An 18224-nucleotide genomic window follows, 5' to 3' on the forward strand; every position below is an offset into this window, starting at 1 on the left:
ACGTTTAGAAGATATTTTTCATTATTTCCAGGTTCTGTCTAAATGTAATCGGAATGAGACATTGTGTTTCGTATGCTTTAATAGTTTTTAGATCCCAAGCAGTTTATATTCGGACTTGTACCTCACTAGTTTCAGAATTTTTCTACATATCTTAATCAAAATTTGCAGCAATTGTCTTGAAACTAGTACAACTATATAAAAATATCAAACGACATGGTCTGATAAGGGTAATTTTTCGCCCATCGAATACCGGAAAAATGAAGAGTCCGATTCAGACAAGTTTGCAATGTCTGTATATTGGAAGATATGTTTTGTATGTGAATATAATAGATATGTGAGAAAGAAAATAAGTCATAGAAATTAGTGCCCAAAAAGAAGTAGTTTTGCGTCATTTTGACAATGTTTGCTGTCGTTGACATAGGCTTGTAGTAAGAAGGATTCGATGAACCTAAATAAACCAAACTCATAATAATATGACGCTGTGTAAGTTTTGATATGAGGATCAATTTATTTTGGTAGTGTGTCTTTCGACTTATGAGAGAACAGAATGTACCTAGCCTCTATAGACACTTTACATTTTTCCGGTGTTCGATGGGCGAAAAATGACCCTTATCAGCCCACATCCTTTTGAAGAGAGCAAATATAGAAGATAGTTTGCTACCTTCCAGCTGCACTTTGTTCATAAAATAAGAAGTAACTTATTAACGACTATTTTAACGTCATTTAATTTATATATGTACATACATAAATACTTAAAAAAAATAGAAAACGCCTAAACCTGAATATTTCTGAAGGTTACATCAACGTTTATTCCATCACTTACTCTTGTAATGGACACGGAAAGTTTCTCTGGTTCCTCGTAGGGAGATTTCGACTTAAAAGCGAGTCATTGAAACAAATCTAATAAATTTGACCTTTTAACGAATTTGGCCTGTACATTTTAATCCAAAATTTTACAAAGTCGGCTGCACAATCACTCAGCAAAGTAGCAATTGACGACAAATTATCCAATAACAACACATTATACTCGAAGATAATGCACAAGGGAAAACACACTTCCAAATGCATAAACAAACATGGCGGCATCCAGATGGCTCCAAGAACAAAGGATTAAGCCTTTTCTAAATTATCATGTCGAAAAAAACAGTAAAAATCATGGTAATGGCACAACCGCATTAGAATGTGTGAGAACAAGCAGATAAAAATAACTAAGAAGATTAGGATGAAACATTAAAAAAATACTATACGGTAAATAAAGGGCATTATATATTTATTGCTTGATTTTGACTTTAGAATGACAATGTACTACAAACTATAACAATATGCAGTAATCATATTACAGAATTCATAAGGAGATTAACAAAAACTGTTTTATAGAAAAAAAAAAGTTGAGAAAAGTAAGTTGTTGTGTATATATAAAAATACTTAGTACCAGATGCCAGTATCTGAAGCCTATTCACAACGCTTCCCACCATTTTTTTTTTTTTTTTTTTTTTTTTTTTTTTTTTTTTTAGTTTGAAAATCGTGCGAAAATGGAAGAAAATATCAAAATTTTGAACTCTGCCTTCTTCATATCTCAAATCAACCTGATTTCGCATCAAGCAGAGATAGAACACACCCGGAAGATTTTCCCCCGAACTATCGGAACATGCATCCAGAAACAAACGTGTGCCAATATCTGGCGTATAGACACATACTTGATCGAGAAGCGACCCAGTCATCACTCACACAAACTGGTTGCATAGCATCTGCACGATACAGGATTCATTTTCAAAATTCTTATTTGCATTCAGTTACTTCAGCTAAATACTATCTTATATTGAGAAACAAAAACATCCGGTTGTGTTTTATATATGCTCGCCATGCTTGGTGCAAATTCGGAGGCGATTTGAGGTAGGAAGTTGGAGTTTTCTGGTGAGGAATATTTTGCTACACGTTAAAATTCTCCATTTCTCAGTTTTTTATCTGGAACCGAGGTCACAAACTATAAAACACTACATTGTGGTTTTTAACTATTATTTGCCGGTCTTCATGCTTTGGTCGATGCTGTCAAAAACGAGGTCCGTGAGGTGAGTACAATATACCTAAAAATCCATTCGTACCATGCAGTTTAACCTACATACTCAATTATAAAAATACTTCATACTTTACACCCTTTTCATGCTAATTACTTTATTTCGAAAAACAGGTGAATATTTTTGGGGGTAACTTTTCTTAGCAGTTACAAGCCGCTTGAGTCATACCAACTGATAGATTTATAAACCCAGTTCTCTGCCGATATCATTGACCAGCTCACAAAATACCATACGACCATTTTGTCAAAATTTAATATAATTATATGAATTTCACGGAAGTAATACGAGTTTGTATATATATATATAAAGCATAGTGAATGTGGTATTTGAATGATGTTTATCTTTCAGTTCATAATATAGCACACTACCTACAGCACAGATGCTGCAAATTATCTCGTGGATGAACAAAACAGTTATATTACTGGAAACTATGTACAATGCATCTTTGTTGATAACTACCCCGATGGTAAACATTAACTCATGTTTCATATGCATACAAGCTAAACGACTCTCTTTTCATTATACGCAACTTTCCTTGATTATCACCTAACAAAAACTAAATGTACAAAGCAGATCTATCAACCGTGTGCGGTTTCAACCATATATAAACAAGTCTTAAGTTGTTCGGATTACTTCTTACAAATAGTTACAAATATTTCGTAATCACTGTTCTTCCATTACGCATACAAGCTAAACGACTCTCACTTTGTGTAACTCTCCTTCAAAATTAGCACAAAAAAAAAAAAAAAGAAAAACTAAATGCACAAAACAGACTTATCACCATGCGGTTTCAACCATATATGAACAAAGTCTTAAGTTTGGTTATAGGTCTTGTTTCATACGCATGCAGGCTAAACAACTCTCACTTCATTATGTGCAACTTTCCTTCAACATAGCACCCAACAAAAACTACAAACTCAAAACAGACCTATCACCACGTTTCGCCATCACTGTTCTTCCGTTGGAAACTGAGACTGTGCTACTGTGAGTGCCACCTCCAGATGAGGATGCTCTCTCATCCAGAGTAACTCGAATAGTGCTTCCGCTTTCCTCAAATGAAACTCGAGTAGCACTTCCACTCTCATCCATTGAAACTCGAGTGGTGTTTCTGCTCTCATCCAAGGAAACTGGAGTACTTCTGCTTCTGCCTTCTCTGAAATGAAAATTCAAAGAATTATGCATTTGCGCTATAACATTCGATTATCAACATGATATTAAGACGAGAGTCAATTTCTCACGTATTGACAAGGAAATATCTGAGGACCACGGATGGCAGTTTTATTTCTACATGTCTACAGAATAAATCACGTACGTTGTATTGCTTCCGATGATTTCAGTTTGCTTCCGATACTTGGTGCTCATTTTCCATTAAAAACGGTATCGTTTTGAAAATTTCGCAATTGTTTCATAAACTACTCTTCATGATACAATCATCAGAACAAATTTCGTTTCTCTAGCTCCAGCGCTTCAGCCTGTGCAGCTTTTTCATATACGTTTTCCCGCTATTTTGGATCGTGTTTTTAATGTAACCTATACCTAATGATCCACTTTCGGTGGTCATAAACTCAAGATTGCGAATTGTTTAATACTTCCTAATTTTCCGCAAACTACTGTTCATGATATACCATGATAGCGAATTCCGCTTCTCTAGCCTTAGTTGTTCGCGCTAGGCACTTTCTAATCGTATATTGACTGGCGGCCCTATTTCATTCAAGATGGCGACCTGGCCAAAATTCTCTTTTTCTCCAAGACATAACTTGCTCTTCAAGACATACCTTCGCATCAAATTTAGTTTAAGTCCAACAGTTCGGGCTGCGATTTTATATCACTGAATTGTGATTCAATGGCCATAAGACTTTGGAATCCTCATACAACTGAAGGTAGCACATGGGACCCTCGAGATTCTTTGTTACCCCAATTTGTGATTTTAAATATACAAACGTTGTATGTCAAATTTTCGAAAGATAATAAGACTTCCCTTGTACTTTTGGTTCATGATGACATGTATGTTGTACATTAAAATCATTTACTTTAATGCTAATTATTGCAGGAATTTTAGAACAAACATAAGCAAAGAGTTGAATTGCTGCCTCACAAGACTCGAATTGTAAGGAGGACTATGAACTTCGGTACCCGATTTTTAAAAGTGATTCCTGATTTGGTGAATAATCGAGCAAGCAATTTTCTTAGCTTTTCATAAGGAACAACATAGCTTTAAGTTTTTAAAAACATCATGCTTTTTTTTGAACATTTTCGAAAACAACAATTTTTCTTAACGTTTCGTGAGGGACACTATTCGCTTTAAACATTTTTCATTTGTTGTATAGTCTTGGAGAGCATTACTTTGTTTCTCTTTTTTTCAACTATAGCACCTATGTTTTTAGGGTGTTTTGGGATAATGTATATATCCCCGAATCTCCTAAAATGGTTGACAAAGTTGATGGTTGCAGACACTTTGTTTTATTACCACAAATACCAAAGCGGTCTTGAAAAATGATGAAATATATAAAGAAGTTCCTGAAAATTGAATGGCTCCTGTGACCTTCGACGTTTCGGAATTTGTAATCTTCGACTCCGTAATCCCAAGACGTTGGTCATAACTGCTCTAAATTTTTAAAACGTATTATCTGGGAAGTTGGAAAATGTGGCTTGGCCCTATATGCACCCGACGTCCTCTTCCGTTATAGAAAATGTACACCACGCAAACTGAATATTCTTTGTAAACATAACAGTTTTACCATAATTTTATTTCCACACATGGTTTAACAGAATACACCGTCGTTAGATGCAAAGGCGCATGAGAAAATGATTCAAATCAATAAGAGATTGGTAATCCACTCATATATCCTCTCATGAGAAAATAGCTACCACATGATATGGAAAAATAAGCAAATTCCTTCTATTGTGGCGAGCTAGCAAATATACAAGGCAAAATGTTATTAAAACAAAAACGAATTCATACCACTAAGAAACAAAATCGAATAAAACTCACGAAGAAAGAACTAAAGCAACTAGCAGGGAACAGGAAACAAAGAACAGAGTGCATATGGCGGCGTGGTGTCTATGTAACGTCATTCTTGCAGCATTGACTAGACTTAATGTACGTAGTAGCATTTGCCTGAATCCAGATTTAAGGATGGTTTGTGATTATGAATAAAAGGTATTAAGTTTTATTGTTTTCCCTGAGCCTATTACAATAACCTGTTTCATATTACTTGGATTTTGTTTAGAATAAACATCAACAAAATGTTCAACATGTCAAAGTAACAGGTTCGAAAAAAATGTTACTAAAATGAAACATTTTTATCTATAAATAGAAACATCCTTCATTTTGAATTGAGGCAGGCTACAAAGAACGAACCTAGCTCAGTATTCCATCACATGTGGCCATCCATCAAAGATTCCTCACGGGGATATTTTAATAAGCAACTTATCTTTCATTAATTACAACACACCAAAATATGTTTTCGAGGGTCGAATGGCTTCCATACATTCCTGTGTGAGACAGCTATTAACTCACAAGTGGCAGCAGATATGTAGACTTTGCTTACAATTCCAGTGATCTTTGATACCCCACATGACCCCATTCTCATTTATACTATGTTTGCAATTCAATATGGCGGCGTTTAAGATGGTGACATTGCACTGGAAGTGCCCTCAAACATAAGTTGTCTACCCCGATTTCCAATAGTTGTGTTGGATCTGCCCATATTTCCTTCTTGACGGATCCAAACAGGTATTCTTCACATTTTATTGCCTACCTGATTTCAAAATGGTATGCATGTAGCAGCTCAATGGAATATTTGTGAAACGAATGACCACTACTGTCCTGCTTAGCAACTAGAACTTAATTTTAACACAAAATTTCATAAAAATCCAACTCTCATGATTCGTGTACTTTCCTCGTAAGCAAACACACTACAAACATATAAAAATCAGCGCCATTACACCCTCCATGTGGTTATAAAGTGCTTTCCCTGAAAATATGGATTTTCTTGCATTGGTTCAAACTTGAACGAGTATTTTTATTTTTTCATTATTGGAAAAGAATACTAGGGACGATATGAAGATTGCACTGCTTTTGAAGTGACAACTACTTTCATTTCATAATGACTACTGAATTTTTAACTGTTTCTTAGTGCTACTTTAAGAAAAAAAAATCGCTGAATAACCGAAGCACATGCTTCAACTGATGAGTAATCATGGAAGAAAAGTTATTTATTACCATCAAAAGTGCTCTTTACACCCGTGTGCACCAACGCAGTTTAAACGAGCGTTCACTTAAACGCATTCAACATTAAACTCTCAACTTTAAACGTGGCTGGCAGACTTTCGTTGCACCGTTGAAAATGGAAGTTCAGTAAACCTCGTTTAAGTAAACTTCGGTCAATTTGTAAAATTGACTCAGATTGCTTGTCGTCTTTCGTCTCTAACCTTCTTTTAACGAAGTAACAAATGAAGAAATCATACCGCGTGCCGGGGTTTTCGACTTTCGAGATTGCGTGCATCTCGACTGAATATAACATCAAAGAATAGACTAATAAATTCTACCTGTAATAAAATAAATGAGTGATACCTGGTGTTGCAATATTAGTAGTAGTAGATTTTAGATTAGATTGTAGCGTGTAGTTTTACTATACTCATCCATAGTTAAGTAGTAGTACTAGTAGTAGTAGGAAAGGGTTAGAAGTCCCGCAGGGGTTTGTTGGGTTTTGTTCTCGGTGCACTTTTACTATACGGATACACAGATTGTAAAATATATAAAAAAAAAAAAATATGGGCAAGTCTTTAGTTTGAACATTTTATGTCCAGAACAGAACCCAACTTAACCCCTGCGGGGATTCTAACCCGTTCCTACTACTACTACTACTGATACTATGGATACGTAGAGTAAAACTGCACGCTGTTCTCGACGTAAAATGGGCAAATTAAAGCCTTCTGCATTTTTTCCATATATTTCACAATATGTGGTTCCGTATAGTAAAATTGCACTATTAAGATTACACTAAACTTATAAGAAAGAACAAATTTAATGTGGATCTATGTGGACCAGTGATGATTTCAGGAATTGGCCAGGGCAATTTCTCCCCGAGAACCATGAAATTCCATCGGGACCTATGCTTAATGCGGAATCCCAATAATTTCATTACTAACACAATTCTTCTCCCAGTATACTAAAATTCGCCACCAGTAAAAAAAAAAAAAAAAAAAAAAAAAAAAAAAAAAAAAAAACTTGTGGAATCCACTGATGGAGAAAATTGATTCAACAGCATATTTTATCATCAAAATGTTATTCTAATGTCTTTTACATCCTTTTCCTTGTTGGCATTTGCCTACAATTCCCAGTTAGCATAGGTAAAGTTGAGGAGCACTACCATTTATTCTTTCCACTTATGATCTAACGTCTTCTGCATTCTTAGTTTCTCACCTGTCCACCAGCTGCATACACATTTATAATATGCTTGCAAACTTATATGTTATAGATGCAATAAGTGCAAAAACCACGGAGTTTGTATTTATTCCGATTCCAAGCAGGGCACAATTTGAGGGATCGCTCGTGACTTTGTCCGAGAAAGCAGGCACATTAGCGATGGTGGTGTGTGAATAAGGAAAAGAAAAGTGTGGAAAATGTCAGCCTCCTGTTTTTCGGCGCAATTTCTCAAAATACATTCGTTACACGTGTAAGTAACATGTAATTATAGAAACAACATTAAAATGTATGGTTCATAATTATACAATTATAGTGCATAACTAGATTGTAGTTATCACCTACTACAGATTGGTACGTATTTTTGGTTCTGATTTGCTCATTACTCGAGCAGACGGTTCTACCAAATTTTGACACGTTCTTACATTTTCAGGTTAGGTTCGTGCTTTCGTTTAGCAGAGCATGCACTAAATGAAGAGCTCCATTACTACTTGCGGATTGATTTCAGGATGGCTCAGTATCATATAAATCAAGTGTGGACGTACAGCATAAAAACTACTGTGTATAAAACACGAACCAACTTGTGCTACGTGGCCACCAAAAAGCACGAATGCTATCTAACAGAGTTAGAGTAGGAGTGCAGTAGGGAGGCCCGAACGATAGCGATCGGTTGCATACATAGAGAGCAGGCGCGTCAACAACCAGGTATACGTATAAACGAGGACAGTGAAAGAGCACGCTTAAACATACAATAATTTCTTTATTACTAATAATTCATTTCAATATGCTGTGATAGAAAAATATTTCACGTCGTATTTTACCTATGAAATTTCTATTCGGTAGAACCGTCTGCTCGAGTTCACCCTTAATTTGCTTACAGTTATACGCACCTCGACTACAGCCCTCCAGCTTCACCTTCGAATCGTAATAGTTTAAAAAATAGCTTGTTACGAGCAGCTTCCAAAGTTTGGTGCGTAATTTTGAGACGTGTGGCTTTCATTATATGAAGCTAAGTTTGTATATGTCTTATACAATTGTACGCAAAAGTTAATACCACTTGAGGAATAACTAGATAATAAGTTTTACGATAAATAATTGGATAAGGACTTTTATGCTATTTGCATGGAGTTTTGACAAAAAAAGAAAAAAAAAATACTGTATTTATAGACATAACTTTTATGCCCTCCTAAGGTTAACCTTTACTGGAAAATTGTTTAGAAAATTCATTGTCGAAAATTCTATGAGCTGATTAAAAAAAAAAAAAAAAAAAAAACGTATATGTGGTTTATTTCTCATCCAGTTATTCCTCGTAAAACTCATTACCCAGTTATTCCTAGAGTGTTATGAACCAATTGCGTACAATTGTATAAGACACATAGAAACTTAGTGAAAGCCACACGTCTCAAAACCACGTACCAAACTTCGCAAGCTACTCATTACAAGCTATATTTGAACCTATTACGGTTTACGCCAAGGTGAAGCTGCTCGGCTATATTCGAGGTGCGTCCGTAGTGAACAGGCAAATTTGCCATGGTGTAAGCAAATTAATGGTTCACTTCAGCAGGCAGTTCTACCAAATAGAAAATTTATAGGTAAAAAACGAGTGAAATATCTTTCATGAAGGAATGAAAATGTGAATATAAGTAATTACCATTTATCACAGCATATTGAAGTTAATTATTAGTGATAAAGAAATTATAGTATATGTAAGTGTGCTCTTCCACTGTCTTCGTTTATGTACATACCCCGTGCTTACGCGCCTGCTCCCTATGGACGCAAACGCTTGGGGCTCCCTACTGCGCTCCTACTGTAACTAGGTTAGATAGCATTCGTGCTTTTTAGTGGCCACCTAGCATAACTTGGTTTGTGTTTTATACACAGTAGTTTTTATGCTATACGTCCACACTTTATTTATTCGTTACTGAGCCATCCTAAAGTAATGGCGCTCTTCATTTAGTGCATGCTCTGGTAAAAGAAAGCTCTAATCTAACCTGGAAATGTAAAAAGAAGAAAAAAAAGCGTTGAAATTTGGTAGAACCATATGCTGGAGTGATGAGCAAATTAGTACAAAAAGTACCTACCAATTTGTAGTACGTGATTACTACAAACTAGTTTTGCATTATAACTGCATAATTATGAACAATACATTTTAACGCTGTTTCTATAATCACAGATTACTTACATGTGTAACGAATGTTTTTTGAGAAATTGCACCGCAAAACAGGAGGGTGATATTTTAAACAGTGGTATTTTCTTATGCACACACCACCATCGCTAATGTGCCTGCTTTCGCGGAGAAAATCACGAGTGATCCCTCAAATTGTGCCCTGCTTCGAATCGGAATAGACACAAACTTCGGTTGTTTTGGCCATTTAGCACAGATTCGTGCGTGGTTTTTGCACTTGTTGTATTTATAATATATAAAACTTTGCAAACATATTATAAATGTGTGCGTAGCTGGTTAACAGGTGAGAAACTAAAAATGCAGAAGTCGTTAGCTCATTAATGGAAAGAATAAATGGTAGAGCTCCTCAACTTTACCTACGCTAACTAGGAATTGTAGGCAAACACCAACAGGGAAAAGAATGTTAAAGGCATTAGAATAACATTTTCACGATGAAATATGAATAACTGTTGAATCAATTTTCTCCAACAGTGGATTCCAGAAGTTTTTTTTTTTCATTTTTTATTTTCTAGTGGTGGCGAATTTTAATATACTGGGGATGAAATGTACTAGGAATCCACATTCAGGATGATAGGATGGTCAATGTTCCGTTAAGGGGGTCCAAAACTATACTGGACCCCCTTAAGCTAACCAGACCTAAGCTAATCTAACCAAACCTAATATAACGTTATATTATGTAATCAAACGAAAATCAATAGAAAGAAGTGGTGTCAAAGACACTGGACCCCCTTAACGGAACATTGACCTATAGGATATGGTCATGAGGGAATTTCATGGTTCCCGCGGAGAAGTTCCCCCCGGACAATTCATGAAATCACCACTGGTCCATATAGATTCACATTATATTTGTTCTTTGTTATAAGTTTAGTGTAATCTTTATAGTGCAGTGTTACTATAGGGGCTACGGATCCACAGATTGTAAAATATATGGAAAAAATTGCAGACGTCTTTAATTTGTCCGTTTTATGTCGAGAACAACGTGCAGTTTTACTATACGTATCCATAGTATAAGTAGTAGTAGGAAAAAGTCAGAAGCCCCGCAGGAGTTAGTTGGGTTCAGTTCTCGACATAAAATGGACGTGTAAACGTATAGTAAAACTGCACGGAGAACAGAACCCAACAAACCCCTGCGGACCTCTAACCCTTTCCTACTACTACTTATACTATGGATTCGTATAAAACTACACGCTACAATCTAATCTAAAATCTACTACCAATATTGCAACACCAAGTATTACTCGCTTATTTTATTAAAGGTATAATTTATTAGTCCATTCTTTGATTATGTTCAGTCGAGATGCACACGATCTAGAGAGTCGAGAACTCCGGCACGCGGTATGCTTTCTTTATTTGTTACTTTGTTAAACGAAGGTTAGATACAAAAGATGACAACCAATCAGAGTCGATTTTACAAATTGACCGAAGTTTACTTAAACGAGGTTTACTTAACTTCGATTTCCAATGGTGCAACGAAGATCTGAGAACCACATTTAAACTTGAAAGTTTAACTCCTTCAGTGTGGGTGGCGAGTTAACTCGTGTCTTCAAAACACACCTGCTGTGCGGATGGCGTATATATATGCTTTCATTTTGCTTTGGCTACTTTGTATTGCGTATGGCGAATATACTTGCCCATAGTATGAGTAATGTTATCCCGACAATATTTAGCGAGTTTGCGCTCAGCTGGTTTCAATTGTTGCTTAATTAAAAGAAGAAGAGGAAGAAAGAAATTAAAATAGAGTTTGTGCTTCGTCAAATACAGTTTTCATTCTTTGTTTTGTTTGAGAGCAGACAGCACAGTAATGGCTTCAAAACGATATTTCAACCATGCTGACATCGAGGAAGAGTTATTAATTAGTGATTCTGATGTAAGTAATTCTGAAACAGATTTAGAATCAACATCCAAAGTTCTCGAAAAAAACTACACTTTTTACAGCGGTTCGCATCTGAAAATTACGCACTGAAGGGGTTAATGTTGAACGCGTTTAAACTTCGTTGAACGAGGGTCATAACCAAGCTCGGTGTAAATGTATGTTGCACCAACAACGTTCATGGTTAAGTCTCGCAGCCGTGTGCACCAACGAAGTTTAAACGAGCGTTCACTTAAACGCGTTCAAAATTAAACTTTCAAGTTTAAACGTGGTTCCCGGACTTTTGTTGCACCATTGAAAATCGAAGTTCAGTAAACCTCGTTTAAGTAAACTTCGGTCAATTTGTAAAATCGACTCTGATGGGTTGTCGTCTTTTGTCTCTAACCTTCGTTTAACAAAGTGACAAATGAAGAAAGCATACGGCGTGCCGGGGTTTTCGACTTTCGAGATTGTGTGCATCTCGAGTGAACACAACATCAAACAATGAACTAATAAATCATACCTGTAATGAAATAACCGAGTGATACTTGAACGTAAAATTGCTTACTCACCTTCGAGTTAACCTCGTTTTGGCTTGATTCACAAATCCTTGTATTTTTCTTTATCGAATCTTGGGTTGTGTTGGGATGTGATTTCATAACAGCATCTGCATTGAAAAAGAATATTTTTGATCAAAATGTTAAACATCAAATGGTTTATTCTAATTTTTACACACATTATTTGAACATGGTGGTTGCCTTGTCCGACACTTTTCAAATACCACAGCAGTCGTCAAATGCAAAGAGTCTAGCCGGATAAGAAGACCAAAGTGAGCGTTACTAGGATTGCTTTGATATTCAACACCAAAAAACCTTCATATCAAAAGATGACTCAACTTCGGTCAATTTCAGATTTCGAATTGTAAAAAAAATGAAAAACAAAATTTTTATCTCCTAGACTCGTCACTTGTAGTGCTTCGCACACTGCAACATTTCAACAACAGTATCCTCTATAAAATATCTTGCGTTCCAAAGTAAACGTACAACAAAGTGCAATAGGTTAAATGTTATAAAATGCATTCATTAAAACAAAACACTAGGAACAAACCACGAGAAATAGACCTATTTTCAGTTTTAAAAGGCATCGATTGAGCAGTTTGCTTCATTACACTTGAATGGGCAGACACTAAAAGTATTTAATCTGAAACGAAAAGCATTTAATATTATAAGCTCCTTTTATCCCCCTTTTCTGATTGTGTGGTAGGATTCTCTCAGGGTATCAAACCTAAAATCATTACATTTACAATTAAAAACTGAAGAAAATGTTCATATTATGGCCCATGGTGTGCATTACGAAAACCTCCAAATTCAAGTTCTCAAAGAAAATTCTAAACATTTGGAACGTATGGTGCAATTTAATATATTCTGGTCCGTTTCCTTTATGAGAATTCCGCAATTTATTTTTACAATACAAACACAAATGACGTTTAAGGTTTATTGTGTGAAGTCGTAGAAAATTATTATTTACTTAACTAAAGACTAATTCTATATTACCTTTTTTTTTTTTAATGACACGACACAAATCCGCGCATTTTAAAATTCCAATACTTAATATTTATAACGACTATGTATTTCAAGTATTGAAACAAGTTTCCGCACTATAAATTTAATTCAAACTACTAGCACTTTTATGGATACCGCATTTTCATACACCTTATATTAAAATATATGTAACTAGTACTAACCATGGATTATTTTGTATAATTCAATGTTTTTAAACCAGGGTTTGAAAAAACCCGGGCTTTTTTGAAAAAGCCCAACACACCTGGGCCCATATGGGTGTTTTTCGGGTTTAATCGTTTTTTTCGAAATATTTCAATGTCTTTGGGATAAAAGTGTTAAAATGTTATTTATATTTCAAGATTGTCATTGTCACAACTTGCAGCAATTTTCTACTCACTGCCTTTTTGAAATTTTACATTCAATCGCTGAAAAAATCTATACAGCAAAGTTAGCATATCTTGTGCTTCCACCGTCAAAATTTCAACGTAAAAGACTGAAAATTGCGCTTCGTAGCGTAAATACTCGCTGTTTTGAAAAAATGGCCGCCATTTTGACATTTTACGTTGGTATACCGCCAAAATCTATACGGGAAATTTAGAGTGTCGCGTACGTGTACTCTGAAAATTTTAACTTAAAAGTCCGAAAATTGTACCCTGTAGTGTGTGTGGTAGAGGCAGACAAAGGATTGAGTTGATTTTGTGTTTAACGTCCCTTTTAGCAGCGAGGCTATGTGAGACGAGACCTACTGATTAAAGTGGAATCCGAACCACATGAGCTCCCTCCGGGAAGCAAACCCAGATCACCCACGCCGAAGATGCGTACACTAACGGCTTAGCCATGAAGGACCTCGGCAGAGAAATGAACAAATGTAGATGAAGTCATCCAGAAGCCTGACTGACGTTCGCCAAATATGAATACCAAAAGGGGTCTATTAATTTAAAACAAAGATTATAAAATAAATAAATGTTTTAAAATTTCTTACATGAAATTAACATCTTACAGCGTCATATTTTCTCCATGAGAATACGGGACACCTCAGATCTCCCCCTTCAACTTTCCAACACAATGAATTCAATAGTCTGCTTATGAACAAAAGTGTAATAGGCCGCGGTAGCTAAGTGGTAGAGCATTCACTCTGGTGCATGGGGTCCCTAGTTCGATCCCAGCTAGCGCCAAGTGAGCTTTATGGTGGACAAAAACTTTGTGTGTGAGTTTTCTCGGGATTCTCACGTTTCCTCCCACTTTCTTCATTCCGTCATTTTATTCATTTCTCATCACCGTCACCTTGAGCATAGCTGGCATAACCGTAAGACTAAAAGCAAAAGATTTCATTTTATTTAATTTAATTTTTTTTTTTTCAAGAATATAATTGGCGAAAGTTCACTATCCAGCAGCTGCTTTGCTCTCTTCGTACCCTGCAATTAATTGTATAGACTAAAGATGCCTAAAAAACTTGATGCGCTGTAAAAATGCTTTACAGGAAAACAATATGCAAATTATTTAAATCAGTGGTACAATCTACCTTCAATATTCTTCGCGCGTTTAGCAATATTTATTAACATGGTTGTATTTGCCAAAATTACGTTCGTCAGTTTAATCTGATATTTCTCCCTGTGTCGTGTGTAATTGTCAGGACCAGATTTTCATTTTTCTAAGACCTGGACCAAAGCACAATTCTGTGCTAAAATAACTGAAAAAACAGAAATGAAATCTTTAAGTTTTACGTCCCACGTTTATGTCGGTTAGGCTAAAGGAGAGGGTGATGAGAGATGAGTGAAATGGTGGAACGAAGAATGTGAGAGGAAACGGGAGAACCCCGAGAAAGCCCACCAGCACCACAGTCCACACGGCGCGAGCTGGATCGAACAACGGACACCAAGCACCGGATGTGAACACTCTACCACTGAGCCACCGCGTCACTCGATAAAATAACTGAGTGCATATGAAAGATGACTCTATTACATGTTATTTTCCACAGGCGCAGCGGTGTTCTTCTGCACAGTGTACAGAACCTGTATATTATGTTTATATGTGGAGCGTTACTAGTATGACACCATGACAAGTTCTATTCAAATTCGTATCTTTGCCAAAACCCATTTAGGTTTGCTACCCTCGCTTACGCGTATACCCATGATCATTGACGCGCCCACTTCCCACGGACGTACTCCGCGCAGGCACACCAGCATTGCACCGCCCTGGCTCGGTTAGATCGCACTCGTGCTTTTTGTGGTCATTTAGGACAGGCTGGTTGTGTTTTTGGACTGTAGTTCTTATGTCATACACCACGAAGGCGTATTTATATGGAAATCGAAAAAGAATCGTAACTTTTCAACAATTAGGTGGCCTCCTTGAATTTTATCTATTCATAGTGAGATATTTTCAAATATTACTTAGCGAAATCTTTTAGGAGACAATATAAAAGAAACGAATGAAAGTATCAATTTTTCAACAATTATTTCGTGTGGTGCGCCAAAAGTAAACCTGCACGTCACTTTGTGCATTAAATCATTGTTTTCACATCATGTTAAGTTCTTCACACAGAAATCAATCAGTTCTACTTGTAAATGTTCTAAAGGTAAGTAAAATAAAGAGTAAAATATTTGCATCCAATAAACCTTTCGCGCTATCAGATTGAAAGGTCCGACTCGATTCACTAGCAAGCGCTACACGAACATCGTATAATTCACATTTACTCCTGTAACATTTTTATTTTATACAAAATAAAAGAATATTTAACTATTACTGTGCACTTACCATTTTGTACAGCACTCTCTCTCTCTCAATGTTTTGATGTCCAGGAACTCGTCCAACAGCACTCACACGCCGCAACACATAAAGAAAACAAACATATGACGTCTCTTTCGTGAAACGTCCAAGCGCAGTGAATTGTGGGTATGTAGCTTGAAGACAACTTGCCAAAAGTTTGTAGTCGCAAATTGTTGAAACTACATCTGTATATAATTTGCTGAATGAAATTTGCTATAACATAAAACTTGAAAATAATATTTAATTTGCTAAGACATTCAAAGTTTGAATTGAAACTGTCAAGCGCACTAGATAGGTGGAAGCAAATTTGCAGAAAAATGCCAAATGTTTGCTTTTGCCAAGTTTTGAAACTACATTTGTATGAAATTTGTTGCATTAAATTTACTCTTTCATAAAAATTGCAAATGATATTTAATTTGCCACAAACATTCCAAGTTTGCATTGCATTTTCCGCATATACAAAATGAAAACTTTCACATTATTTGGTATGACGAACAATAGGCAAGTTTACGGAAAACTTCTGTGCTATCGGGGCGGTATCATTGCAATCACAGTTCACTCACTGAATGTATTGATTTGGAGCTGTCAAAATCTACGACAAAATCTTTCAGGTGCTTGCAATCAGTACATGTGATTTCCCTAAGCTGTCCTCATCTTCAAAAAACAGCAAGTGGCACTACGAACTTATCTGTTTCTCTGTGTGTCTGTGACTGTTGGTCACTGACATACGTAGTTCATGCTCGATTGTTTCATTCTGAGAAATTCACTTACAGGAAAGAAACATTTGTTTTCGAAAAAAAAAAAAAAAATACATATTGTAGTTACTCATCCGAAATGTAACGCGAAAAAAGTAACGCAAACTAGGTACGTTACTTAAAAATTTCTAACGCGTTACCGTTACAGTTACTTTGGAAAAAATGTAACGCGTTTCTAGGAAACATTACTTAAAAAGTAACGCGTTACTTGCGTTACGTTACTTCCCAACACTGCCTGTTGTATATTATATATCAGGAGATGTAGCTGAACTGGCAGTCGGACACAAATTATCATATTTCTACCCCAAAAGCACATTTCAAATCGGATTATTAGGGGAGGGACAATTCCCCACAATTCCAACATTGAGGGGGACATGTCCCCTTATCCCCGCGAGATTTGCTCCAGTGTTCTTGATAGAAAATTGGTTAATGTTTTTTAAAAAAATCTTATACTATATAAAAAAATCCATGTACACTAATTCTAATATAGTTTAGGTAGAACTCTTCAGATGGCAGCACACTTTGGGAAAAGCAGTATCTGATCGTTCCATCTGGTGGAGTAAGCGAAAACTAAATGGTGGCGCAAAAACTAGTTCCGTAATGCAATGATTATTCCTTTTTGTGCTTATGTAAAGAGTATTATGAGTAGCACATACGCTGGCGTAAATGTCTACTTTACTTCTCTTCATTATAACGCCACATGAGCTGAAGAAAGATGAGTAAGAGACCGTTACATCTCTATTTTGTTGAGGAAGCTGTACCTCCATTCTTTTTTGCTTATGTAGAAGCAGTAGCGTAGCGTGAAGTTTTGCAACGAGTAGGCAGTAAGGGAGGCCGGGGCTGATTGGCAAGCTTTTCATTCTGTAATTTTTATAAGCAGATAGTGCACTGCGTTGCAATGTAGTGGACGTGTATGGGGTAGAGACCTGCATGTTTCGGCCCGAGCCCAATCCAGCCCGAATATACCTAGGCCCGGCCCAGCCCGGGCCCGAAAAGTTTTGGAGATTTTCGGCCCGACCCGGCCCGGCCCGATAAGTTTTTTAAAATTCTTGGCCCAAGCCCGGCCCGGGCCCGATACATTTTAAAAGTTTTTAGCCCAACCCCGGTCCGATAAATTTTTAAAAAATTGAGCTCAAGCCCCAATCTTTCTCAAAATGTAGTACTAATTTGACTTTACCCCCAGAAACATTTTCTAAACTCTGGTTCACAACTTGACGCTTGCCTACCGAATAGTACCATTGCATCCTAGAACTTTGCCTGTCATCGAGAGAACAAAAATCTCCATTTCCTGTAAGAAAAATCTAATTTAATTGATTTTTAGCATAAGTGAAGATTGCAATACTGTTTAGCGACAGGCTAAACTTTCCCACCCCTCCTTGTCATATTTTGGGTTCAGTGAAGCTCAAGATCAGAGCTCAATTTACCGCGCAATGCCTGCAATCCTCTATAGTGGAAGTGGAGCCGATAGGCAACAAAAACTATAAATAGCTATTACATTCTTTGTAACATTTTTCACGGACACACTTCTTCAACGTTTGACTTTATTCCAATTATCGTTTAACGAAAGTCAATAATTATTAAAGAATTGCAATTAATCGGCCCCA

At 36.3% G+C, this 18224-nt stretch overlaps 1 long non-coding RNA gene across 1 annotated transcript; it reads right to left on the reverse strand.

Annotated features, from left to right (window-relative positions):
- Positions 1-694: 694 nt before the first annotated feature.
- LOC145664532 (uncharacterized) lies at positions 695-16157 on the reverse strand. Its single transcript, XR_014127461.1, has 3 exons — positions 15854-16157; positions 12110-12204; positions 695-3228 (listed from the first exon to the last, which is right to left on the reverse strand). It is a non-coding gene; the product is annotated as an uncharacterized LOC145664532 (long non-coding RNA).
- Between the last annotated feature and the right edge of the window lie 2067 nt (positions 16158-18224).

The sequence above is a fragment of the Thermobia domestica genome, chromosome 11 (genome assembly GCF_964235325.1).
Source record: "Thermobia domestica chromosome 11, izTheDome1.hap1.1, whole genome shotgun sequence".
Taxonomy (NCBI): Eukaryota; Metazoa; Arthropoda; class Insecta; order Zygentoma; family Lepismatidae; genus Thermobia; species Thermobia domestica.